This window comes from Hyla sarda, chromosome 5 (assembly GCF_029499605.1).
Source record: "Hyla sarda isolate aHylSar1 chromosome 5, aHylSar1.hap1, whole genome shotgun sequence".
In the NCBI taxonomy this organism is placed as follows: domain Eukaryota; kingdom Metazoa; phylum Chordata; class Amphibia; order Anura; family Hylidae; genus Hyla; species Hyla sarda.
In genome coordinates, this window is record NC_079193.1 from 236,798,313 (window position 1) to 236,825,856 (window position 27,544).

General features: G+C 43.6%; 1 protein-coding gene across 2 annotated transcripts in view; it reads right to left on the reverse strand.

The window, feature by feature from the left end:
- The window catches only part of KCNG2 (potassium voltage-gated channel modifier subfamily G member 2), a 164,538-nt gene that overhangs the window by 70,881 nt on the left and 66,113 nt on the right, over positions 1-27,544 (reverse strand). The gene's annotated exons all lie outside the window — the stretch shown is intronic.

Sequence of the window (27,544 nt, forward strand, 5' to 3'; positions counted from 1 at the left end):
AATGTGCAGTAGTGAGCATAGCGCAATATGGGTTAATTAGACATTATTTAGCCACAAAATCTATGGTCCATTGAATATTTCATACCAGTTCAACCTCTTACTATAGATAAATAAATGGGACATATACTTTACTCAAGACAGAATTCAAACAAGGTTAGTTTTTTACTCTTCTTTTTCTGTAATCTAATCTTTCCCTATTGGCATATTATTAGGATCATGGGGTAGATCTTGCATTGGCATTTTACTTTTGATCATTAAAATATTTGTTTAGTTATTTTCTGAACTAAACATATGTGAAGACTGAGGCAATGATTTCCCCATAAATCAATAGTACAAGTAAAGATAAGAAACTTTCTAATGTATCTTATTCAAAGCATCTATATCTCCACATACTGTAGAAGCCGCTTCTCCACCCACCTGGCTACTGCACTGTTCATTCACTTCACTTGCACTACCCTGCTAAAATCCATCTACACCTCTATCTTCATTCAGAAGCCACTTTTTCTCCACCCATCTGGCTACTGCACTGTTCTTTCACTCTTAATTCACTGTTAAATTCTTGAGAGTTAAGAGGGACTATCAGTTTACTGAGGGATCAGGTTACAACTGCTGCCCTAAAAAGCCTATGTAAGAAAAAGTAAGCCTATGTAAGAAAAATCTGGCATGGAAATTTAAAATCCAGACTCCGCAGAAAGAATGAACATGTCAATTTTTTCTGCAGAATCTGCTCAGTAATGCATTGTCGTCTATGGAGACGACACATTTCAGAGTGGTTCTAGCTTTTTCTGCTGGCGCTTGCTGCCTATGGAATGTCTGGCCAGATTTTTCCAGCTGTAAATTCCACAGTGCGATGGGAGACTTAGGGCCTATCTTATCCTAGTAGTGGAATTACTGCAGTACTGCTTAAAGGACATTTGTAGTGCAATATAACTTATCCCCTATCCTTCGGATAGGGGATAAGTTATAGATCGTGGGGGGTCCGAGTACTGGGGCCCCCCGGAATCTCCTGGATGGGGCTGCGTCAGCATAGAGATACATGGAGGGGGCGTGTCTGCCGCGGCTTTCTGCTGGGGACAAAACTTAACTTTCTGCAGACTGCCCCGTCCAGGAGATCCCGGGGGGCCACAGCGCTCGGACCCCCCGCAATCTATAACTTATCCCCTATCCTTTGGAGAGGGGATAAGTTATTTTGCGCTGGAATACTCCTTTAACACTGCTGTATAATGGCCTCCATACTGCTGCAGCTTCTGATCGTATCCTACAAAAAGACAGGGTAGCAGGAGCTCTGGTGTGTGCTGTTTATGGAGAAACATCATAGCAGCTAAGCTTTACTGCACTTATTAAAAATGAGTGACAGAGCGTGCAGAATATAACACATTACGTATGCACACAATGGCCCCGATTTACTATTGTAAACCTGACCTGCTATGTCGGGTTGTGGAGCAGAATTTGGTGCATTGCGCCACACATTGTGCCTGCGCTTGAATTTGCACAAAATAAATTCAAAAACCCGACCAAAACCCGAAAATAGGTGTGGTCACCGGGAAAGGGGGCGTGACCAGCAACAGGTGGTCCCAACATATTTACTAAGGTTTCCACAGTAATTGTGGTGGATTTGAGCTCCGGAAAACCCCACAGATCAGATCATGTGTAAAAAAAGCTAAATGTAGGGAAAAATGCAAAATGTAGGGAAACCTTGGTAAATACTGTGGAAAAATACTTGTAGGGAATTAAAACCCACAAAGAAACCTAGACTCCACTCTTAGTAAATCAGGGCCAATAATTTAAATGCTGAAAAATAAAGTGAATGAAGGTTACACTAACACAAGTCATTTTTATACAAGGCTAACGAACAATTGTCAACTCTCGTTCCAGTATGTCCCCAGCATAAAAAAAACTGTTGACAAAATATGTAACTGAAAGGTAACTTATATTTTACTCCATTTATGATCATTTATGCTAACCCCTTTCCACAATGGAGTGTACACATTAATTTCTTGAAGCAAAAATAAAAATAAATAAATAGACAATGTAAAAAAAAACTTTACAGAAATGCTATATCTGGGCTCTTATAACTAGTAGTAGGGAACACAACTGTGTATTACAAATGATAAAATTGGGGTTTACAGTATATTATTGTGCACATAATAAACTTACTGTGTAATATAATTGTGTATCTGGTCTTAATACAGTACAGATCTGTTAACTACATTTCAGCTTAGTGGGAGTATAGTACAGATTCCTAATCTTCTTAGGGAATTATTTATACTGTGTATATTACATATGTAGCTTTTACACTTCAGCGTTTTAAATATTTCCATATATTTCCACTGGTGATTTAATTTTCATTGTGTACATTAAGAAATAACAGGGTTGTGTGTCATGTTAAAGGAAAGGACCAAATCGGACTAACAAGGCAATAGGAAACAGTGAACTACCGATAGTCACCCATTAGGAAAGTAAGTGACATTTTACATCCGTACTTTACATCGCTACTTTATATTAAGATCATACAATAAACATAAGTTAGGCCACTAAACCATTTACATAACAATGTAAATCTTGTCTCCATACTCAGATGGTATGTTATGCATAATTTTCTGACTGAGCAGTTTGCATAACAGATAGTAGAGATTGTCTGAACAAGAGTCTGAGTTCTATCAGCATATTGATGCAAATATGTCATATTTCTGGGGCTAGGAACCTGAATTTACATCCAGCGAATACAACAGCTCATGTAATGTTCTATTGTGAACAATTAAACCATGACTTCATGTATACTGTAATACACTATACTACATGTAGAAGTATTTGTAGTCATTATAATTATCAAAAAAATAAATAAATGGTTCTAGTGATGGTCCTGTGGTTAAAAAAATCTTTACTGAACTGAATATACCTGAAAACACTGAATAAAGATCATACAGCTGTTAGGCTACGTTCACTTCAGCGTTGTTCAAATCTGTTATGCTGTGTCTGTTATTGACACATAAAGGGTGGCGCTTATAACTGATGTAAAACTGAGTTTAACAGAAGTAAAATGGTAAAAGATTTTTGTAAAACTTACATTTAAAAACGTCCCGTTAACATCCATTGTTAGCAATTACAAAATCCCTTTATCTCTGTTATTTACCGTATATACTCGAGTATAAGCTGTCCCGAATATAAGTCGAGGCCCCTAATTTCACCCCAAAAACCCAGGAAAAGTTATTGACTCGACTATAAGACTAGGGTGGGAAATACATTATCCCCCCCATGTCATCATCCCCCCCTGTCATCATCCAGACCCCGTCATTATCACCCCCATCATTATCACCCTCGTCATTAACCCCCCGTCATTATGACCCCCATCATCATCACCCTGTCATGATCAGCCCCCGTCATCATCACCCCCATCATCATCACCCTGTCATGATCACCCTGTCATTATGACCCCCATCATCATCACCCCGTCATTATCGTCCCCGTCATCATCACCCCGTCATTATCACCCTGTCATCATCACCCGGTCATCCTATCATCATCACTCCGTCATTATCACCCTGTCATCATCACCCCCGTCGTCAACACCCCGTCATCATCACCCCCTCATCATCACCCTGTCATCATCCCCCTCATCATCATCCCCCTCGTCATCATCCCCCCCCCTTTTCATCATCACCGCCTGTCAATCCCTGCCATCGGCTGCCATCGGCTGTCCGGGCATGCTGGGAGTTGTAGTTTTTAAACATCTGGAGGTCCGCAGGTTGAAGACCACTGCGGCCTTTGTCATCATCCAGATTCAAAACTCGGCTTATACTCGAGTATATACGGTATCTGTTATTTTTTACCCAGTTTTTTTTTCTGAGCATGTTCAGTGTCAATAAAGGATATAAAAATATTGGCAGTTAGCGGAGGTTACTTTTGTCACCATAGGCTTCAATATTAAATTGCTAATGTCCATTAGAATGTCCGTTAATTAAAGACAGAAAAATAAATATTGCATGCTCTTTATAATATTGCGTTATAAATAACTGAAATGAAGCAGAAATGATGAAGCAGACTGAGTACAACAAATATTAAAAAAGCCCATAGGAATGAATAGGATCCGTTACATTTCTATTTCCGTTTCTCAGTTTTTCTAACGAAATTAAGTAACGGAAAGGAAAAATGCTGATGTGAACCCATCTGTAAAAAGAGGTCCAATGCTGGTAGGAGGTTTATGCTTGCTTTTTATGACAAGATATTCCTCTTTTTACTAGCACTTTTACTATCATACATCTGCTGTTTTTTTGAAAACTGTCACTGCAGTTTTTAGGCCAAAGTCAGAAGTGGATCCTGCAGTAAAGAGAAGTTTAAGTCCTTCTCATATCTGTCCGTTCCTTTTGAATAAGCTTTTGGCTTTGGCACAAACACTGCAGTGGCAGTATTCCAAAAAAAAAAAAAAAACACCAGAAAAAAACCTATGTGGAAACCTAGCCAAACAAAAGTACTTTATGATTCATGTATATATACACTGCATTCGTAAAGACTTCAGATCTTTTCACTTTTTTACATTTCATAATGTTGTAATTTTATGTTGCAGCCTTGCACTAAAACAAAAAAAAAAAATCAAGATTAACCCCCTCATTATGCACTCACTACTCAATAATGACAACACTAAATCAGAATGTTAAAATTTTTGGATAATTAATTAAAAAGGAAAAATGTGGCATGGACATAAGTATTCCAGAACCTTTGTTATGATATTTAAAATTTAGCTCTCGGGCCTCCCAATTCTCTTCATCTTTGAAATGTTTTTACACAATATTTTAAATTTAGTGATTGGACAGGATTTGGAAAGACACAGCCCTGTCTATATAATTGCTCACAGCTGACAATGTGTATTAGATCAAAAACAAAGCCATGAGAGGGAAGGAACTGCCTGTAAAACTCAGAGACAGGATTGTATTTAAAGGGTTATTTAGTGAGAGGGGGGTTTAGAAGAATGCCCATTCTCCAGGCCATGCACAGTAAGGGAATCGCAGTCAGGGACTGAAGCAGGACATTAGAGGCACCATCTGAGTGCTGGAGGTGGGTAAAGGTCTATTTTTTTTTTATATAATGCAGAATGGGCATTCCTCCTGCCAGATAACTCCTTTAAAAAACAGATCTGGAGAAGGGGGAGAAGGGGGGGGGGGGGAGTTCTGATGCACTGAAAGTTCTCAAGATCACATTGACCTTCATAATTTTTAAATTGAAGACATTTAAAGGAGAAACTTCCAGAAGGCCAACCATCACTGTGGCACTTCACCAATCTGAGCTTTCTACCACATGAAAGCCTGCATGGAGTTCGCAAAAACCAAAAACCTAAATGACTCTCAGACTGTGGTAAACAAGATTTTCTGGTCTGATGAAATTATAATTTAACATTCTAGCCTCAGTTCTAAATGGTAAATCTGGAGGAAACCAGTCATTGCCCGTTACCTGCCCAATACCATCGCCACAGAGAGGCATGGTCTTGATAGTGTCACACTGTGGAATTTTATTTTATATGGAAAGTGGCTTGGACAGAGAGACTGGTCACGGTTGAGGGAACGATAAATGGAAAGTTCTCTATACTTCAGACTGGGCCAAAGATTTACCTTCCAACAAGACAATGACCCTGAGTTCACACCCAAGTTAGCAAAGATTACCGTATATACTCGAGTAAAATCTGCATGATTTTTCATGCTGAAAACGCCCCCCTCAGCTTATACTCGAGTGAACAAAAAACACTTCTGGCTTAGCTGTGAAGGGATGGGCCAGGCCATCCATCTTCGGCCATCTATGCTGCAGGGACAATCCGGTGGGGAGGGTTAGTCATTCCGGGCTGTTCATCTTCACTGTGAGGCCCTCTTCTCCGCTCCGGGCTGGCCCCAAACTAGCGATGCTGCATTGATGCCACTGCGCAGGGACGTTCATGCGGAGAGACCTAACGGATGTCCCTGCGCGTCGTCATTAACGCAATGTCACTAGTCTGTGGCTAGCGGAGAAGAGGGCCTCCCAGTGAAGATGGTAAGCCCGGAATGACTAACCCTCCCACCGAGAAAGCAACAACTGGGGAGGTGAGTAGAAAACAAAAGGGGGGTCTGGATGATGATGAAGGGATTGACAGGCGGTGATGATGAAGGGGGGAATGAGGATGAGGGGGGATGATGACGAAGGTGATAATGACAGGGTGATAATGACAGGGTGATGATGATGGTGATAACGACAGGGTGATGATGATGAGGGTGATAATGATGGGAGTGATGATGACGGGGGTGTTTAAGACGGGGGTCTGGATGATGTATTTCCCACCCTAGGCTTATAGTCGAGTCAATAACTTTTCCTAGGTTTTTGGGTGAAATTAGGGGCCTTGGCTTATATTCGGAACGGCTAATACTCGAGTATATACGGTAGTAACATTCTGTTATCACTTCCTCTCTATGGGGAATTGGCTGCAGAATGATGGGGGGGGAGGGGATTGATTTTTATTTTATTTAAGCTACAACATAGCAACATATGTAAAATGTGAAAGGGTCTGAAAACTTTCCGAATGCACTATAAACTACAAATTCACACCAACCACGTAGTGGTGACTTTTGCTAATAATTTTTATGATTTATTTATTTTTGAAAAGTTCAATGCAGTATACAGAGCTGGAAGTGAAAAGAAGACAGCGGACTGCAGTCGCCGTTGTTACGCCGAGCGCTCCGGGTCCCCGCTCCTCCCCGGAGCGCTCGCTACACTCTCCTCACTGCAGCGCTCCGGTCGGATCCACTGACCCGGGGCGCTGCGATACCGCCTCCAGCCGGGATGCGATTCGCGATGCGGGTGGCGCCCGCTCGCGATGCGCACCCCGGCTCCCGTACCTGACTCGCTCTCCGTCGGTCCTGTCCCGGCGCGCGCGGCCCCGCTCCCTAGGGCGCGCGCGCGCCGGGTCTTTGCGATTTAAAGGGCCACTGCGCCGCTGATTGGCGCAGTGGTTCCAATTAGTGTGTTCACCTGTGCACTTCCCTATATTACCTCACTTCCCCTGCACTTCCTTGCCGGATCTTGTTGCCATTGTGCCAGTGAAAGCGTTTCCTTGTGTGTTCCTAGCCTGTGTTCCAGACCTCCTGCCATTGCCCCTGACTACGATCCTTGCTGCCTGCCCCGACCTTCTGCTACGTCCGACCTTGCTTCTGTCTACTTCCTTGTACCGCGCCTATCTTCAGCAGTCAGAGAGGTTGAGCCGTTGCTAGTGGATACGACCTGGTCACTACCGCCGCAGCAAGACCATCCCGCTTTGCGGCGGGCTCTGGTGAAAACCAGTAGTGACTTAGAACCGATCCACTAGCACGGTCCACGCCAATCCCTCTCTGGCACAGAGGATCCACTACCTGCCAGCCGGCATCGTGACAGTAGATCCGGCCATGGATCCCGCTGAAGTTCCTCTGCCAGTTGTCGCTGACCTCACCACGGTGGTCGCCCAGCAGTCACAACAGATAGCGCAACAAGGCCAACAGCTGTCTCAACTGACCGTGATGCTACAGCAGCTACTACCACAGCTTCAGCAATCATCTCCTCCGCCAGCTCCTGCTCCTCCTCCGCAGCGAGTGGCCGCTTCTGGTCTACGACTATCCTTGCCGGATAAATTTGATGGGGACTCTAAGTTTTGCCGTGGCTTTCTTTCCCAATGTTCCCTCCACTTGGAGATGATGTCGGACCAGTTTCCTACTGAAAGGTCTAAGGTGGCTTTCGTAGTCAGCCTTCTGTCTGGAAAAGATCTGTCATGGGCCACACCGCTCTGGGACCGCAATGACCCCGTCACTGCCTCTATACACTCCTTCTTCTCGGAAATTCGAAGTGTCTTTGAGGAACCTGCCCGAGCCTCTTCTGCCGAGACTGCTCTGTTGAACCTGGTCCAGGGTAATTCTTCCGTTGGCGAGTACGCCGTACAATTCCGTACTCTTGCTTCAGAATTATCCTGGAATAATGAGGCCCTCTGCGCGACCTTTAAAAAAGGCCTATCCAGCAACATTAAAGATGTTCTGGCCGCACGAGAAATTCCTGCTAACCTACATGAACTCATTCACCTAGCCACTCGCATTGACATGCGTTTTTCCGAAAGGCGTCAAGAGCTCCGCCAGGATATGGACTTTGTTCGCACGAGGCGTTTTTTCTCCCCGGCTCCTCTCTCCTCTGGTCCCCTGCAATCCGTTCCTGTGCCTCCCGCCGTGGAGGCTATGCAGGTCGACCGGTCTCGCCTGACACCTCAAGAGAGGACACGACGCCGCATGGAGAATCTCTGCCTGTACTGTGCCAGTACCGAACACTTCCTGAAGGATTGTCCTATCCGTCCTTCCCGCCTGGAAAGACGTACGCTGACTCCGCACAAAGGTGAGACAGTCCTTGATGTCTACTCTGCTTCTCCACGTCTTACTGTGCCTGTGCGGATATCTGCCTCTGCCTTCTCCTTCTCTACTATGGCCTTCTTGGATTCCGGATCTGCAGGAAATTTTATTTTGGCCTCTCTCGTCAACAGGTTCAACATCCCGGTGATCAGTCTCGCCAGACCCCTCTACATCAATTGTGTAAACAATGAAAGATTGGACTGTACCATACGTTTCCGCACGGAGCCCCTTCTAATGTGCATCGGACCTCATCACGAGAAGATTGAACTTTTGGTCCTCCCCTATTGCACTTCCGAAATTCTTCTTGGACTTCCCTGGCTTCAACTTCATTCCCCAACCCTGGATTGGTCCACTGGGGAGATCAAGAGTTGGGGGCCCTCTTGTTCCAAGGACTGCCTAAAACCGGTTCCCAGTAACCCTTGCCGTGACTCTGTGGTTCCTCCTGTAACCGGTCTCCCTAAGGCCTATATGGACTTTGCGGATGTTTTTTGCAAAAAACAAGCTGAGACTCTACCTCCTCACAGGCCTTATGTTTGTCCTATTGACCTCCTCCCGGGCACTACTCCACCCCGGGGCAGAATTTATCCTCTGTCCGCCCCAGAGACTCTTGCCATGTCTGAATACATCCAGGAAAATTTAAAAAAGGGCTTTATCCGTAAATCCTCCTCTCCTGCCGGAGCCGGATTTTTCTTTGTGTCCAAAAAAGATGGCTCTCTACGTCCTTGCATTGACTACCGCGGTCTTAATAAAATCACGGTAAAGAACCGCTACCCCCTACCCCTCATCTCTGAACTCTTTGATCGCCTCCAAGGTGCCCACATCTTTACCAAACTGGACTTAAGAGGTGCTTATAATCTCATCCGCATCAGAGAGGGGGATGAATGGAAAACGGCATTTAACACTAGAGATGGACACTTTGAGTATCTGGTCATGCCCTTTGGCCTGTGCAACGCCCCTGCCGTCTTCCAAGACTTTGTTAATGAAATTTTTCGTGATCTCTTATACTCCTGTGTTGTTGTATATCTGGACGATATCCTGATTTTTTCTGCCAATCTAGAAGAACACCGCCAGCATGTCCGTATGGTTCTTCAGAGACTTCGTGACAATCAACTTTATGCCAAGATAGAGAAATGTCTGTTTGAATGCCAATCTCTTCCTTTCCTAGGATACTTGGTCTCTGGCCAGGGACTACAAATGGATCCAGACAAACTCTCTGCCGTCTTAGATTGGCCACGCCCCTCCGGACTCCGTGCTATCCAACGTTTTTTGGGGTTCGCCAATTATTACAGGCAATTTATTCCACATTTTTCTACCGTTGTGGCTCCTATCGTGGCTTTAACCAAAAAAAATGCCGATCCCAAGTCTTGGCCTCCTCAAGCGGAAGACGCCTTTAAACGGCTCAAGTCTGCCTTTTCTTCGGCTCCCGTGCTCTCCAGACCTGACCCATCTAAACCCTTCCTATTGGAGGTTGATGCCTCCTCTGTAGGAGCTGGAGCGGTCCTTCTACAAAAAAATTCTTCCGGGCATGCTGTTACTTGTGGTTTTTTTTCTAGGACCTTCTCTCCGGCGGAGAGGAACTACTCCATCGGGGATCGAGAGCTTCTAGCCATTAAATTAGCACTTGAGGAATGGAGGCATCTGCTGGAGGGATCAAGATTTCCAGTTATTATTTACACCGATCACAAGAACCTCTCCTACCTCAAGTCTGCCCAACGGCTGAATCCTCGCCAGGCCAGGTGGTCTCTGTTCTTTGCCCGATTTAATTTTGAAATTCACTTTCGGCCTGCCGATAAGAACATTAGGGCCGATGCTCTCTCTCGTTCCTCGGATGCTTCAGAAGTTGAACTCTCTCCGCAACACATCATTCCTCCTGACTGCCTGATTTCCACTTCCCCAGCCTCCATCAGGCAAACTCCTCCAGGAAAGACCTTCGTTTCTCCACGACAACGCCTCGGAATCCTCAAATGGGGTCACTCCTCCCATTTCGCAGGTCATGCAGGCATCAAGAAATCTGTGCAACTCATCTCTCGCTTCTATTGGTGGCCGACTCTGGAGACGGATGTCGTGGACTTTGTGCGAGCCTGCACTATCTGTGCCCGGGATAAGACTCCTCGCCAGAAGCCCGCTGGTTTTCTTCATCCTCTGCCTGTCCCCGAACAGCCTTGGTCTCTGATTGGTATGGATTTTATTACTGACTTACCCCCTTCCCGTGGCAACACTGTTATTTGGGTGGTCGTTGATCGATTCTCCAAAATGGCACATTTCATCCCTCTTCCTGGTCTTCCTTCAGCGCCTCAGTTGGCTAAACAATTTTTTGTACACATTTTTCGTCTTCACGGGTTGCCCACGCAGATCGTCTCGGATAGAGGCGTCCAATTCGTGTCTAAATTCTGGAGGGCTCTCTGTAAACAACTCAAGATTAAATTAAACTTTTCTTCTGCATATCATCCTCAATCCAATGGACAAGTAGAAAGAATTAATCAGGTCTTGGGTGATTATTTACGACATTTTGTTTCCTCCCGCCAGGATGACTGGGCAGATCTTCTACCATGGGCCGAATTCTCGTATAACTTCAGAGTCTCTGAATCTTCCTCCAAATCCCCATTTTTCGTGGTGTACGGCCGTCACCCTCTTCCCCCCCTCCCTACCCCCTTGCCCTCTGGTCTGCCCGCTGTGGATGAAATTTCTCGTGATCTTTCCATCATATGGAGAGAGACCCAAAATTCTCTCTTACAGGCTTCATCACGCATGAAGAAGTTTGCGGATAAGAAAAGAAGAGCTCCTCCCATTTTTTCTCCTGGAGACAAGGTATGGCTCTCCGCTAAATATGTCCGCTTCCGTGTCCCTAGCTACAAGTTGGGACCACGCTATCTTGGTCCTTTCAAAATTTTGTGCCAGATTAATCCTGTCTCTTACAAACTTCTTCTTCCTCCTTCTCTTCGTATTCCTAATGCCTTTCACGTTTCTCTTCTTAAGCCACTTATCATCAACCGTTTCTCTCCCAAATTTGTTTCCCCCACTCCTGTTTCCGGCTCCTCGGACATCTTCTCCGTCAAAGAGATTCTGGCATCCAAAAAGGTCAGAGGGAAAACTTTTTTTTTAGTTGATTGGGAGGGTTGTGGTCCAGAAGAGAGATCCTGGGAACCTGAGGACAATATCCTAGACAAAAGTCTGCTCCTCAGGTTCTCAGGCTCTAAGAAGAGGGGGAGACCCAAGGGGGGGGGGTACTGTTCCGCCGAGCGCTCCGGGTCCCCGCTCCTCCCCGGAGCGCTCGCTACACTCTCCTCACTGCAGCGCTCCGGTCGGATCCACTGACCCGGGGCGCTGCGATACCGCCTCCAGCCGGGATGCGATTCGCGATGCGGGTGGCGCCCGCTCGCGATGCGCACCCCGGCTCCCGTACCTGACTCGCTCTCCGTCGGTCCTGTCCCGGCGCGCGCGGCCCCGCTCCCTAGGGCGCGCGCGCGCCGGGTCTTTGCGATTTAAAGGGCCACTGCGCCGCTGATTGGCGCAGTGGTTCCAATTAGTGTGTTCACCTGTGCACTTCCCTATATTACCTCACTTCCCCTGCACTTCCTTGCCGGATCTTGTTGCCATTGTGCCAGTGAAAGCGTTTCCTTGTGTGTTCCTAGCCTGTGTTCCAGACCTCCTGCCGTTGCCCCTGACTACGATCCTTGCTGCCTGCCCCGACCTTCTGCTACGTCCGACCTTGCTTCTGTCTACTCCCTTGTACCGCGCCTATCTTCAGCAGTCAGAGAGGTTGAGCCGTTGCTAGTGGATACGACCTGGTCACTACCGCCGCAGCAAGACCATCCCGCTTTGCGGCGGGCTCTGGTGAAAACCAGTAGTGACTTAGAACCGATCCACTAGCACGGTCCACGCCAATCCCTCTCTGGCACAGAGGATCCACTACCTGCCAGCCGGCATCGTGACAGCCGTTCGGCAGTGATACTTTATTTCAAGCGTGATGCATCACAGACACGGGCAGGTGCGGCGGGGGTTGCGGGGGTAGGATCCGGAGTATACAGAGTGTTAAAGGGTTACCCTGGCTGTGAGTCATTTGAGTATGTACATAGTGTCTGGACACTTGTATTTCAGCACAGGCTGGAGCCAGCTGTTATTTATAGGTAGGACTATTTTCTAAACACTTTTCTGAAAACTGTTGAGTCTAATGCTATGATGTAAACCAAATCTAATGGTGTTATTATTGTACAGGATGCTCTCCTGACTTCTGGAATTTTTTTTGCAATTGCAACATTTGCAATCAAGGGCCAAGTATACACATCTTCTAACATACCGGAATGTGTATTGTGAACTAAGAAATGTCTGCATTTTATCAAATAGCTTCTTCTTCTCCTGAGTTCCTGTGATTGGCATTATAAGCATAACTTTTAATAGATTATTCATATACTTAAATATTTAAACATATTTATTGAAACTACTATGTGAGATTTATTTACCTTCTATAGAAAAAGATCGATGGGTCTATTTTTGAAATGTAGCCATTCATACCAATCTATACTTTCAAATCAGAAGTCATAATGTATAACCATAGAAAGGTTTGAATAAATAATACTTCTTTAAATGGGTACTCCGCCCCTAGACATCTTATCCCCTATCCAAAGGATAAGGGAATAAGATGTCTGATCGCGGGGGTCCCGCCACTGTAGACCTGCTGCAGCCAGGGCTCGTGACATCACGGCTACGCCCCGCTCGTGATGTCATGGCCACGCCCCCTCAATGCAAGTCTATGGGAGGGGGCGTGGCTGCCACGAGCCTCCGCATCGCCAGTCATCCGGCACGGATCCAAGTTCGCTCCGTGCACGAGATGTTTGGGGTACCACAGCCGAGATCGTGTTGGTCCCCATTGGTGGGATCCCCGTGATCAGACATCTTATCCCCTATACTTTGGAGATAAGATGTCTAGGGGTGGAGTACCCTTTAACAAGCAAAGAGTGGGTCTGGAAATTAGCAGTACAGACTCTTGCAAAAGTATTAGAAAGTTGGAGGGAAAGGGGGTTGGGCACCTGGAGGAGCATGAACTGGAAAGTAGACAAAGAAGATAAGGGGTAAGTGCTTAGCCTCCCTATAGAATGAACTCTGAAAATGTCACAGACAATGCCCAGGAGGGTCTCCAATTCATCTGAATGGGACTGTCTATAGGTCTATTGCTCCTGTCTATGGGTCCTGCTGTAAAGAATATCACTAAATGCTTTTAAAACAGCTTAGGCAAGGCAGCACCCTTGATAATGCACAAAAAATGCAAAAAAAAAAAATAATTTATAAAACAAAAAATTCCCAGAAAATAGAAACACACTAGAAAAAAACATGTTTTAGTATATGACTCTAGTAAGCAAAAAAAAACAAAAACATCTAGATCATATGCAATGCTGCATTTTTAGGTAACAGAGCCTTAAGTAAAGTAAAAAGAAACATACATACAAAAATTACTGTATACAGACCAATATTACCACTATACAAGGAACAATACCACTGTACATCAGCAAAACACATTGGGGGAGGTTTATCAAAACCTGTGCAGAGGAAAAGTTGCCCAGTTGCCCATAGGAACCAATCCGACAGCTTCTTTCATTTTACAGAGGCTTTGTTAAAAATGAAAGAAGCGAGTTGATTGGTTGCTATGGGCAACTGGGCAACTTTTCCTCTGGACAGGTTTTGATAAATCTCCCCAATTACCATTACATAGTGACTGAATTATATCACCCTATTGTTACTGAATAAAACCTCTGACGATAGGTCATCAATACATTTTGCCTGGAATACCCCTTTAAAAGGGGTACTCCACTGGCCAGCGTTCGGAACATTTAGTTCTGAGCGCTTTATGGGCGCCGCGGGGGTCGGCCACGCCCCTTATGACATCAAGCCACACCCACCTGCCCCCTCCCATAGACTTACATTCTTACATTGACGGGTGTGTGGCCTGATGTCATGAGGGGGCATGGTCGCCCCCTTAAACGTGCACACAGAGTTCAGAACTAAATGTTCAGAACGCTGGCCAGAGGAATACCCCTTTTAACAAACCAGCTTATTCTCCTAAGACTCCCTCATACACAACCAATAGTTGCCACTTTGAAGCTGCTGTCAGAAAACATCTTAAACTACCAATGTTTGTTAACGGCAGAATGAAATGACCGCGTGCTTTTATATTATTGTTAACCGTAATGTAGTTGTCAAGGTGAAAGAGCTGTGAAAATAGTTCTGCCTGGAAAATAATTGATGATGGATCTGAATCTGATACAGTGTTTTCTTCCTAATGAAAATTGCGCTAGACTTCAGCTGACAATGAGCGATCATTGCTACCAGAGGGGAACTTATCTTATACATCGAAAGCTCCAACTGCTTGTATTACTTCATTATTACTACATGACAGATGCAATACCCAAAGTATTAAATTGTGGTCACAAGATAACGGTCTCATATAATCCATTGTGCAACATAGAATCCTCTAACTTATTTTATGTTCCTTTTTGAAAACCTTGATAAGACAATACTTCAGCTGCATTGTTACATCCACAGCGTCTGTAAATTTAACAGAATGTTCTGCTGCCAAGACTAGGAGACAACTTAATCTTTTCTTTTATTAGTATTATAATTAATTTTCCTTGCATTGTTTTCAAAATCATTCCAATTATCTCTTCTTTACTGCCCTAGTATTGTACTTCTTTGCTGTGTTTGCAGTTGTCAAAAGAATTTGTACTTTTAATATTAAATATCAAAAGTTCAAAACAACTAAATGTAAGAACATTTAAAAGAAAACTAAAAACTAACTAAAGGCGTTCAGACCTAGATTGGTCTCTACAGTTAGCCAGGGGAAAGGTGCAGCTGAGCTCTTCACTCCCTGCGATCCCTGTCTCACTGCATGAGACAATCTCCATTAGAATTTTTTTAGCATATACCGTATATACTTGAGTATAAGCCGACCCCAATATAAGCCGAGGCCCCTAATTTCACCCCAAAAACACAGGAAAAGTTATTGACTCGACTATAAGCCTAGGGTGGGAAATACATCATCCCCCCCTGTCGCGGGCCAGGCCCAGGACTAGTGACATTGCCTTGACGACGACGCACAGGGATGTTCATTCGCAGGGACGTCCCTGTGCGTCGTCGTCAAGGCGACATCACTAGTCCGGGGCCGGGCCCAGAGCAGAGAAGATGGCCTCCCGGTGAAGATGGACAGCCCAGAACGACTAACCCTCCCCACTGGACCGTCCCTGCAGCATAGATGGCCCGGACCAGCTCACCCTTCCTTCTCACCGAGGGGAGGCGAGTAGAAAACTAAAGGGGGGGTCTAGATGATGACGAAGGCTGCAGTGGTCTTCAACCTGCGGACCTCCAGATGTTTCAAAACTACAACTCCCAGCATGCCCGGACAGCCGATGGCTGTCCGGGCATGCTGGGAGTTGTAGTTTTGCAACATCTGGAGGTCCGCAGGTTGAAGACCAATGAGAAAGGATTGACAGGCGGAGAGTTCACGCGAGTATAAGCCGAGGGGGGCGTTTTCAGCACGAAAAATCATGCTGAAAAACTCGACTTATACTCGAGAATATACGGTAATTGAGATATTTGCACTTCACTTTAAAGCTCAGTCATGTATAGGGAATGTGCAATAGGAAACCTCGGGGGAAAATAATCTTTTTTTTTTGTTTGCGGTGGTTTCTTTACAACTACCTGACCAATGTGTTGCTCTGATTTATGCATGCACTTTTATGCATGTTATAATTGCACCTAGCATTGTATAAATCTGGTATACATGTAATATGTAATAGCACCATATCACCTTGCAAGTTCCCTGAAAGAATAAATGAGCATGAGATCTATTACTGGCTTGGTAGTGCACACGTGCGGTGATCATAGGCCCGAGTGTGACTAGAAGCAATGTGCGCATGTCCGGCTACTGATGTGGCTCGGACAAACATGCTAGTGTGGTGATGCTGGAGTGGGGCGGCGTGATTCTGCACATGCGCTGAGAGCCCAAGCCTGGACAAACGGAAGTCGTCTTGGCATCCTGGAAGCTATGGGCATATAAAAGAGCATGAATGCTACATTAAAGTGGTTACCCAGCGGATGTTTTTTCCCCCCAAAGATATGCCCACTGCACTTGATATAACAAAATAAACCTTTACTTACCTCCAGAGCTACCGCGGTGCCTCCAGTGTTCTGCTCCAGTCTCCCGCAGCTATAGCCTTTCTGAGCTGCACCGGGCCCAGTGTGTCCTACTGCCACTCATAGAACCGCTGGCCAAGGAGGATATCCCTGCAGACAGCGAATTGCCGAGCCGCAGTATGATATACTGGCTCGGGTGCTTCCTGGGCCTGACAAGTCACGTTGCAGATCAGGAAGACAATCACATCGGGGATCACATCGAGTAGGGGAAAGAGTATGGTGGTGAGTAGGTAATTACTCACTAGGTAAATCCTCCCAGTAGGTAGGCAAATTCCTCCTATTAGGCAGAGGCCCCAAGTAGGTAGATTTTTGAGGCTGTGAAGGCCAGGAATATAATGACAACTTGCTGGAACCAATCCATGACTATTCGATCCTTGTGAATCAAGAATACACAGAACTAAGGTGCTACTTATGGTCAGTTCGTTGATAGGGTGTACGTTGAGCGAAAGCTTACAACTGTCTGTTGTGCAATGACACACCACTTAAAGTACGGGGTTTAAGGGAAGATGCTACCTGTACTAAATCTCCTGAGGTAGCCACCTTGACCAGAAAGATGAATGAGAAGATATGCCAAGCACTTTAAATGCTGTATTGGCTATATCCTAGTCATAATGGGAATTTTTTTTGGCTAATTAGTCCATAGAATAGTCTCCGAAATTGATTGGTGATTATCCTACTGTATTGTGCGGAAAATGTAAGATTATCATTGATATTGCTCATAGTTATCCCCTTGCTATCCTCCTATGAATCCCTTTTGTCTCACTCTCCTTCTTCCAGCGTAGTCATAAATGCTGTTCTTAGCAAAGGCCAAAGAGGCTTACAGACCTGTGTATGTTCATTTGGGATATTTTATGAGTACTTTTGAGTTTTTTTCTGCACCCTTAGAGACGATTTGCAAGCTGGCCACCACTGGGATGATTCATCACTGTTCTAAATTGTCTCTTTTATAAAGGTAATGAGTCTCTGGAGTCCCACAGCTTTAAATGGCTTTGAAAACCCTTTTCAGACTGATATATTTTAATGTTTTCTTATGTCCTTTATATTTCTCTTTGACTGTGGCACAGAGTTCTTTTAGAAACTTGGCCATGACTACTTCACTTATGGTAAGGTACACTGGATAGTGAGGTTTAGATTCAACATTAAGGCAACATAGTAACACAGTTTGTAAGCCTGAAAAAATACATATGTTCAACTAGTTCAGGGTATTATCCTGCAGTGTTGGCCAAGAGAAAGCCAGTTTTCGATGACCCTTCTCCATACTCTAGTAACTATAACTTGTAATATTTTTACACTCCAGAAATGCATTCAGGTCCCTTAAAAACCCTTAGGTTCACGCTGATCACCTCTGGGAGAGAGTTGCATAGTCTCACTGCTCTTACAGTAAAGAACCCCCATCTGTGCTGGTGTAGAAACCTTCTTTCCTCTAGACATAGAGGATGGACCCTTGTTATAGGTAAAGTTCTTGGTATAAATAGGCTATGGGAGAAATCCCCCCTTTATTTCTAAATTAAATAGAACGAATCATTCTGGGCACTGCAGTCCACTAATTTCATTACTGTTGTTGTCTTAAAACCAACTCAAGCTCTATTATAACTGTACACTTTATTCCATGTGTGGTCTGAATAGTGATTTATATAGTGCTTGAACTATAGTCTCATTATATGCATGTATCACCATTTTGATGCGGTGAAGCACTAATATAAAACTACAGGAAACTATTTAGTGTGACAGAAATATGCACACATGGGGGAATCTAAAAGGAAGAGAATATAAACCACAGGACAGTAGATATCCTTAAGGACTACTAAATATTGCACTTTATACTTTTACTCACTTTTTCACAGGAAGAGAGGGACAGAAATCAAAATACAGTATATTATGACAATCACAGATGATGTACTATGTAACAAACTCTGGCAGGTGTTATAAACTTGTCTAAAGGCGTTAAGTCAAAACCATTGCACTCATGTATGCACATTTAAGACAGAACTGCTAACTTCAGTGACGATAAAGTATAAATGACAAAATAGATATTCATCCTAGAGAAAACACTGTGGATAAATGTAAAGAAATATTTATAACAAAGATCAATAGCTGAACTGATGCAAATGTGGTAAATGGTACACTGCTCAAAAAAATTGAGGGAACACTTAAACAACACAATGTAACTCCAAGTCAATCACACTTCTGTGAAATCACACTGTCCACTCAATTTCACATGCTGTTGTGCAAATGGGAAAGACAAGAGGTGGAAATTATAGGCAATTAGCAAGACACCCCAATAAAGGAGTGAATCTGCAGGTGGTGACCAAAGACCACTTTTTAGTTCCTATGCTTCCTGGCTGATGGTTTGGTCACTTTTGAATGCTGGCGGTGCTTTAACTCTAGTGGTAGCATGAGACGGAGTCTACAACCCACACAAGTGGCTCAGGTAGTGCAGCTCATGCAGGATGGCACATGAATGCGAGCTGTGGAAAGAAGGTTTCCTGTGTCTGTCAGCGTAGTGTCCAGAAAATGGAGGTGCTACCAGGAGACAGGCCAGCACATCAGGAGACGTGGAGGAGGCCGTAGGAGGGCAACAACCCAGCAGCAGGACAGCTACCTCCTCCTTTGTGCAAGAAGGAGCAGAAGGAACACTGCCAGAGCCCTGCAAAATGACCTCCAGCAGGCCATAAATGTGCATGTGTCCACTCAAACAGTCAGAAACAGACTTCATGAGGGGGGTATGAGGGCCCGACATCCACATGTGGGGGTTGTGCTTACAGCCCAATTGCTAGAGAACGCCAAATGCTAGAGAACACCAAGATTGGCAAATTTGCCACTGGCACCCTGTGCTTTTCACAGATGAAAGCAGGTTCACACTGAGCACATGTGACAGACGTGACAGAGTCTGGAGACACCGTGAAGAATTTTCTGCTGCCTGCAAAATCCTCCAGCATAACTGGTTTGGCGGTGGGTCAGTAATGGTGTGGGGTGGCATTTCTTTATGGGGCCGCACAGCCCTCCATGTACTTGCCAGAGGTAGCCTGACTGCCATTAGGTACCGAGATGAGATCCTCAGACCCCTTGTGAGACCATATGCTGGTGCGGTTGGCCCTGGGTTCCTCCAAATGCAAGACAATGCTAGACCTCATGTGGCTGGAGTGTGTCAGCAGTTCCTGCAAGAGGAAGGCATTGATGCTATGGACTGGCCCGCCCGTTCCCCAGACCTGAATCCGATTGAACAACATCTGGAACATCATGTCTCACTCCATCCACCAACGCCACGTTGCACCACAGACAGAGTTGGCAGATGCTTTAGTCCAGGTCTAGGAGGACATCCCTCAGGAGACCACCTCCGCTACCTCATCAGAAGCATGCCCGGCATTGTAGGGAGGTCATACATGGAGCCCACACACACTACTGAGCCTCATTTTGACTTGTTTTAAGGACATTACATCAAAGTTGGATCAGCCTGTAGTGTGGTTTTCCACTTTGATTTTGAGTGTGACTCCATATCCAGACCTCCATGGGTGATAAATTAGATTTCCATTGATAATTTTTGTGTGATTTTGTTGTCAGCGCATTCAAGTATTTCATACGATTAGTTCATTCATTCAGATCTAGGATGTGTTATCTGTGTTCCCTTTATTGTGCTCAAACCAAGTTCAGGCTGTACATTGCTGATATATTGGGATACCAGCAAAAAAGGTATGCAGACATATACCGTAGTGGGTCAATTTACTTTAATAGAGTGTAGTCTGCTAGTAACTACGTTCAATCTGCTGAATGTATACTTTGCTTTCAAGTTGCCCCAAAGGCAATGTCTGCATATAGATGTTTGCTGATATCCCAATGTACACTGGTTCACATGAAGGTGTCACAAGCAGAAACTTAAAGCTGCAACTTTTCCCTTTACAGTCAGTCACAGCATGTTGTGGCAAATGCAACATTATCACAGCTTTGTGACTGGCTATCATGGTAAAATGACAGTACAAGTCACAAAATCCACTGTTATTACAATGGAGGACAAGCAGTAAGTAAATAGCCCAGTCCAAAATGAAAGGGCCACACTGGGAAAAATAGTTTTTTTTTACTTCATGGCATTACCATTGTGTTGCTGAACAGCCACCCCATTCCCTCTCTTATCAGGTGGCATTGTTTCCATGCCAACTACTATGCCAACCCTGATGCTCTCTGTGAGCTATTCTGTTTATATACGGTAACTAGAGAATTACATAAACAGGATAGCGGTGGTGCATTGCTGTTTACAAAAGTTCTATGTTAATGGAAGTTACACTAAATACAAAATAACACCTGCTAGGCTGTTTAATGCTTCCCGAACACCTTGGCTGCTGCAAGCAGAACGGGGCCGGGAGCACTTGATCTTGCAATAGGTGCGGGTCCCTCCAGCTCAGGGACAACTAAAAGACAGAAATAGAGCCTGCAGGATAGAAATCTGGTAAAAAAAAATCCTATATACCCTTCTTGTAATAGGCAGAAATAGTGTTACTCCTGACACACAACAGTTTATCCTAAAAAGGTACTAAAACGACAGACATGCTTTAATTAAAAATGAAAAAAATAACAAAATAGTTTTTTTTTACTAATTAAAAAAATGACAAAACGAAAGGCCTAAATTCACAGAAAAAAATTTTTAAACACAAAAAATATTTGAATAACTGAACAAGAAGAACTTTTCCCCTTTCGATTCCACATAAAACAAACAAAAACAAAACAAACAACCAAAAAATGTGTCTGGTCAATGTGCAAGATGTTTCTGAAAATATTTCTTTTTCATGGCAGCTTTTGTCTTGCAATTGACAACTGCCATAGTTGTGTACTTTTCTTTGCTTTACGCAGCTATATAAAGTAACAAATAATAAAAGAGTTATGTTACTATTATTATACTGCCCTACCTGTATATGTAACTGGCCCAATGTGCATGGCCATTTTATAGGTTTTTGTGGGGCAGGTCTATAATACGGACCCATTGAAACTGCAGTGATCCAATAGGAGAAAATCATGGTATGTTCCATTGCATGTCATATTATAGATGTGTACTCCTCTAGAAGTAAAACTTCTGGGGAGCACAATACGGGCCCCAGACACATGCAATATTATGGGTTTTATGCATGACGGACTGTACTTTTCAATAGGCATCATAATATCTACCATTTTTTTTCTGCCAGGAGTGGGAAATTGGGATAAACATGTTAGAATCACCTTAAATTTTATCATGGGGACTCCTCTCCTCTATGTACACCTTTGACAATACATGTACTATGGCTCTTATATCCATGTTAGTTGACTGTAAATGTTTAAGAGTCAGATAATCTGCTTCTCTATTTTGTACAGTTAAATATGTAATAAGTATTATCTGGATATCTGATGTCGATATAAATTATATAAAATAGGAGCCTGTATCTAACACACTGATCACTTTGCTTCCATGTTTCGGAGAGCACGTGCCATTTATCAATGCCTTCTTATTGACATGTGTGAGTGCAAACCCTTATACAGTGAAGCAGCGCGGTATTTTATCTTTGACCCGATACTGGTACTTGTTTCATCTTCTCCTGTGTAAGTTGCATGAGCAAATATCACAAACAGTAGCAGAATGCCAAATATAATTTTAAAGGCTTTTCGCAAGCATTTTACGTGTCTAATATTTATAGGAAAAATTGTTATAGCAAGCACTATATATAACTTCTAATCATCTACATGAATAGGATGAATCATGAAACATCTGCTTTCTGCATTCTCAGGGCGGCAAGTTGCTCATGCAGAAAAAAGTAACAGTTCACAAAGAGGTTCTAAAATAAATAGAGAATACAGAATCATTGAAAATATAGGAAAACAATCATAGAATTATAATTTATATTCTACTACATGGTGTATTTTTGGTCTAGGAGATACATAGTAAGTAACTGTCAGGTGATGAGGAGATAATTGTACATAAAGCAGTGATTCTGCATGAGGTATAGTGTCACATCTTGCTGATAGCAGGAGGTCGACAGCTACAAATACCCCCCCCCCCTCCGCCAGATTTCTGGACCAAGACCCAGGGCCTCTGAAAGGAGTGTGCGCTGCTGACGGCATGTGCTCCATTCATTTCTATGGGAGGGATGAATAGACCCGGGTACAGCAGTTGGCATCTCTGGTGCTCCCATAGAAATGAATAAGCCTGTGGATAGGGAATAAGATAGACAACCCCTTAATATTTTCCCCATCAATTGTATAAAAAACTGCCTCCCTGTAAAATAATACCACCCCTTGTTTGACTAAAGTATCATTTTTGGTCAGTTTTCACGGCATAAAGGGGTACTCGACTGGTGCAAGAAAATGATACAGATTTGTAAATTACAATTTACAATTCCAGTCCTTATCAGCTGCTGTATGCTCCAGAGGAAGTTGTGTAGTTCTTTTCTGTCTGACCACAGTGCTCTCTGCTCACACCTCTGTCCAAGTCAGGAACTGTCCAGAGTATGAGCAAATCCCCATAGCAAGCCTTTCCTGCTCCGGACCATTCCTGACACGGACAGTGGTGGCAGCGGAGAGCACTGTGGTCAGACTAGAAAGAACAACACAACTTCCTCTGGAGCATACAGCAGCTGATAAGTAGAGGAAGGATTAAGATTTTTAAATAGAAGTAATTTAGAACTCTGTATGACTTTTTTTCCTCCAAGGTATGGGTAATGGGCCTAATACCTTGTTCACATTGTGTGTTGTGTACTGTCCAGAGCAGAAGATTGCTATGGGATTTTTGTTTTTGTTCTGGACAGTTCCTGACATGGGCAGAGGTGGCAGCAGAGAGCACTGTGTCTGACTTCCTCCAGAACACATAGCAGCTGATAAGTATTGGGAAGCTTGAGGGTTTTTTTTGTAAACATTTACAAATCTGTATAACTATCTAGTACCTGTTGAACTGAAAATATATCATTTTTTCTCTCCAGGAATGGTATGAAAAATGGTCTCAAATTCTAATGTTTTGTCATATTTGCTTCAGTGATTAAACCCCTTAAAGGGGTACTTCGGTGGAAAACTTTTTTTTTTTAAATCAACTGGTGCCAGAAAGTTAAACAGATTTGTAAATTACTTGTATTAAAAAATCTTATTAGCTGCTGAATACTACAGAGAAAATTATTTTCTTTTTGGAACACAGAGCTCTCTGCTGACGTCATAAACACAGAGCTCTCTGCTGACATCTCTGTCCATTTTAAGAACTGTCCAGAGTAGGAGAAAATCCCCATAGCAAACATATGCTGCTCTGGACAGTTCCTAAAATGGACAGAGATGTCAGCAGAGAGCACTGTGCTCATGATTCAGCACTGTGCTCGTGATTCTCTGTAGTTTTTATTGGTACCATTTTTGTTTTGATGGGACTTCTTATTATTTTTTTATGGTATATGAAGTGACCAAAAAATTCACAATTTTGGACTATGGTATTTTTTGTGGTGTACGTCATCGATAGTGCGGCATATGCTTGATCGATGATGTCTGGCATTACCTGTGGGTCCTGGCTCCTGATAGCATCCAGGACCCACCGGGTATGAAGCACACTCAGCTTGTGAAAATGCTTCAAACTATGGTAACGGTACCATGGCTTGGTCCTTATGAGGTTAAAAGAATTAATAAAATTCTTGGTTCACATAAAAAATTTCCTCTATTTTACTTGCATTTCTTTAGAGAACAATTTGCCCTATGTCCTGTTTCTAGTCCTTTTGTAGGCTACTATAATGTTCCCAAAATCAATGGCTCTTATTATACAAAATTTCATACAGTATATTACAATAAATGTAACAATGCAATTGTGCCTAAAATGGTTTGATTGTTATAACATGCAGATTTGTCTAATCTGTTCAAGAAAATGGAAATATAACAATGGCAGAGAAAAGCGAAAAATGCTGTTCCATAAAGGATGGAACAAAGAAACACTATGTGCCTTGTTTGTTCCATGTGATTCTACTTTCTTTATTTCTGAAGCGTTTATGAAGTTAAAGTGTTTTTGACAGCTAAATGAAGTAAATGGAGGCAGTGTATCAATCACTTATCTCTATGGGCATGTGCCTTAAATTGATTCACTTTGAAGAACTCCCATGAATTAGGGATATATGTTAAAATGTTATTGTGCAACTCATATAATCTTCTTCCTCATTATTATAGAAAACCTTCTGACAACTCTGTAAGCAGCTTAATGCATATGGTCTTACACAGTCCCATTAAAGTAAATTATGACTTTGTCACAGTAAAGGTATGTTCACACGGGCATATTTATTTGTTACTGTTCCGCTGTTGAAAATCCGTGGAAAACCCTATTGACTTCAATGTGGTCTGCAGGCCAATGTTGAAAATCTGCTGCGGGTAGCGTGCAGAGACTCCGCCCTTTTTCAAACTCACAGCGGGAAATCCACTGCTAGTTTGAAAATAAATACACCCATGTGAACGTACCCTAAGGGTAAGTTCACATCTGAAACTACAGTGGGATATATTGGCAAACTAGCTTGTACCCACGCTAGATTTTCTGATTTCAATAGACCGATTGTAGTCATTCGAAAAACTTCTTACATGCTGCAAGTAACCCTTTAAATACTGTCGGTGAATATCCTCTTGTTTGTATGACAGCTATCTCCTCAACCTCCCCCTGTACGTGAATGATTGGCACAGCCGATGATGCATATCTAATACACCCATGTTATCTCAGTCATCATTCTAAGGAATAATGGGTATATTGGTACATTGTTTATTTCCCTTTATATCTTCCCTTAAAGATGAACGAAATGTGTAGGGCGGGCAGGGCATTTAGGGTATAACAGGGATAGGTTCCAGTGTGAGGCTGCCGTATTTAAGTAGAACAGGGATAGTGGGTACTAAAAGTTAGAAAAATCCCCTCGCCTCCACCATCCCTGTCTGAGCCTCACTATATGGTTTTAGTTAGTATTTATTAAAAGTTATGTCTTAATGAGCACTTGTTTTTTGGTATATTTTTTGGTCTTTTTTGCGCCTAGAGGTATCATAGGTTAAGCGGTGGCCATTACTTACATTGTTTACAATTAAGCCTGGGTAGGTACAAAGGAAATAACAGATATGAAAACAGCCAAGGAACACAATACAGTGCTGATAACCAAACACTGGAAGATTACAGTGGTTACCCTTTAGGGTCTTCACAGGCCATATCCAGTCATTATCCTGCACAAACATAGGAGACCTGTAGTATTCCCTTAGCAATAGGACACCATGGCTTTTGACAGGCTACCATGCTGCTCACAAAGCTGGAGAGTTATGCCTGTCAACACTGTTTGGCAATATCATTCGGGCACATTAGAGTACTATTATTTGAGCACTATAATTTAGGAATTTTAAGACAGCCTCACATGGGAATTGTATTGTGATATTATATGCGCAGCATTTTATCTGCACTATGTGTAGGTATTATATCGGCATTGTATTGCTGTATTATTCTTTTTTTAGCCCACTTATTTGGGAATTTAAAAGGGTATTCCAATGTCATGAAGTGATGACATATTGCTAGGATATGCCATTCCCGTATGATCTGCGGGAGTCCTACCTGTCCTAATGTTAATGGGTCTGCAGTGCTGATTTAGTGTTGCGGCCCTTTCCACAGTCTTTCGCAAACAAGTAAATGGACTGGCTGCAGTTCCCTAAACAGCTCAGTGGCTCAAGTTTTGCAGGAATAAAAAGTGAAGGGGCACAACACTAAATTATCCCTGTGGCCTCTCTGTTCTCAAAATCAGAGGGGCTTTCAGAGGTCACAATACCTCCAATTACATAGTAAGGGCATAGCAATATACCATCACTGTATGGGAATATGACTTTAGTGCTAGCATAATTTGGACTGCATTATGGGTATAATGGTATTATTTCAGCCTATGACCCTAAGGAGACATAATAAAGCAGACTGTTGCCCAATCAGACGGAATATAATTTTTTTTTTTAGCACCAAGCATCTTTTATATCATTAACTGACTCGGCTCTTTAGTAGTGTTTTTCAGTACATGCGAAGCAATTGACATTACAAATAACACGATGAGACCCAAGACCGATCGCGGTGATGTACTGTATTAACCCTTCAGACGCGGCGATCAAAGCTGACCGCCGCGTCTGAAGGGAAAGTGACACTAACACGGCTGTTCAGTCGGGCTGTTCGGGACCGCCGCGATTTCACCACGGCGGTCTTGAACAGCCCGACTGAATAGCCGGGTTAGTGCTTACAGGACACCGGGAGGGATCTTACCTGCCTCCTCGGTGTCTTCTCCGTTCAGGGATCCCCTGTATGGCCGGCGCTCTCTTTCCTCGTCATCACGTCGTCGCGTACGTGCGTCGGCGTGCGTAACGACGTGATGGCGGTGACGGAGAGCGAGGACACCCGGCCGGCAGCAGAGACGTTCCGGAGCGACGGGGACACGGCGACAGCGATGGAGCGACATCCAGGGCAGCGGTGACGGGTCCGGAGCGGCGGGGACACGTGAGTATTACCTCCTATGCAGTGGTCTTCAATCTGCGGACCTCCAGATGTTGCAAAACTACAACTCCCAGCATGCCCGGACAGCCAACGGCTGTCCGGGCATGCTGGGAGTTGTAGTTTTGCAACATCTGGAGGTCCGCACGTTGAAGACCACTATTGGGTTCAAAATATTTATTTTTTTAGATTTTGCACCTATAAATTGGGTGCGTCTTATACGCCGGTGCGTCCTATAGGGCGAAAAATACGGTAATTCTTTGTTGTAAGCAAACATCTCCTCCAGCTACCGAATGCATTGGGATATACTGTATATTCCTAAAGTCTATTAAAAAAGATAAGGCTTTGGAAGACATTTAAAAAGTCTTCAAAAACTAATCTCTTTGTTACCCCTTACTGGAAGAAAAATTTCGGCCCGTGTAGTCCTAGCATTATTGTTCTTTTCTTTCTTTCTTTGCTCAATTTATTATTTAATTTATATTTCTGTATTTCCATTTTTTTTTATTCTGCTTCCACCACTCCT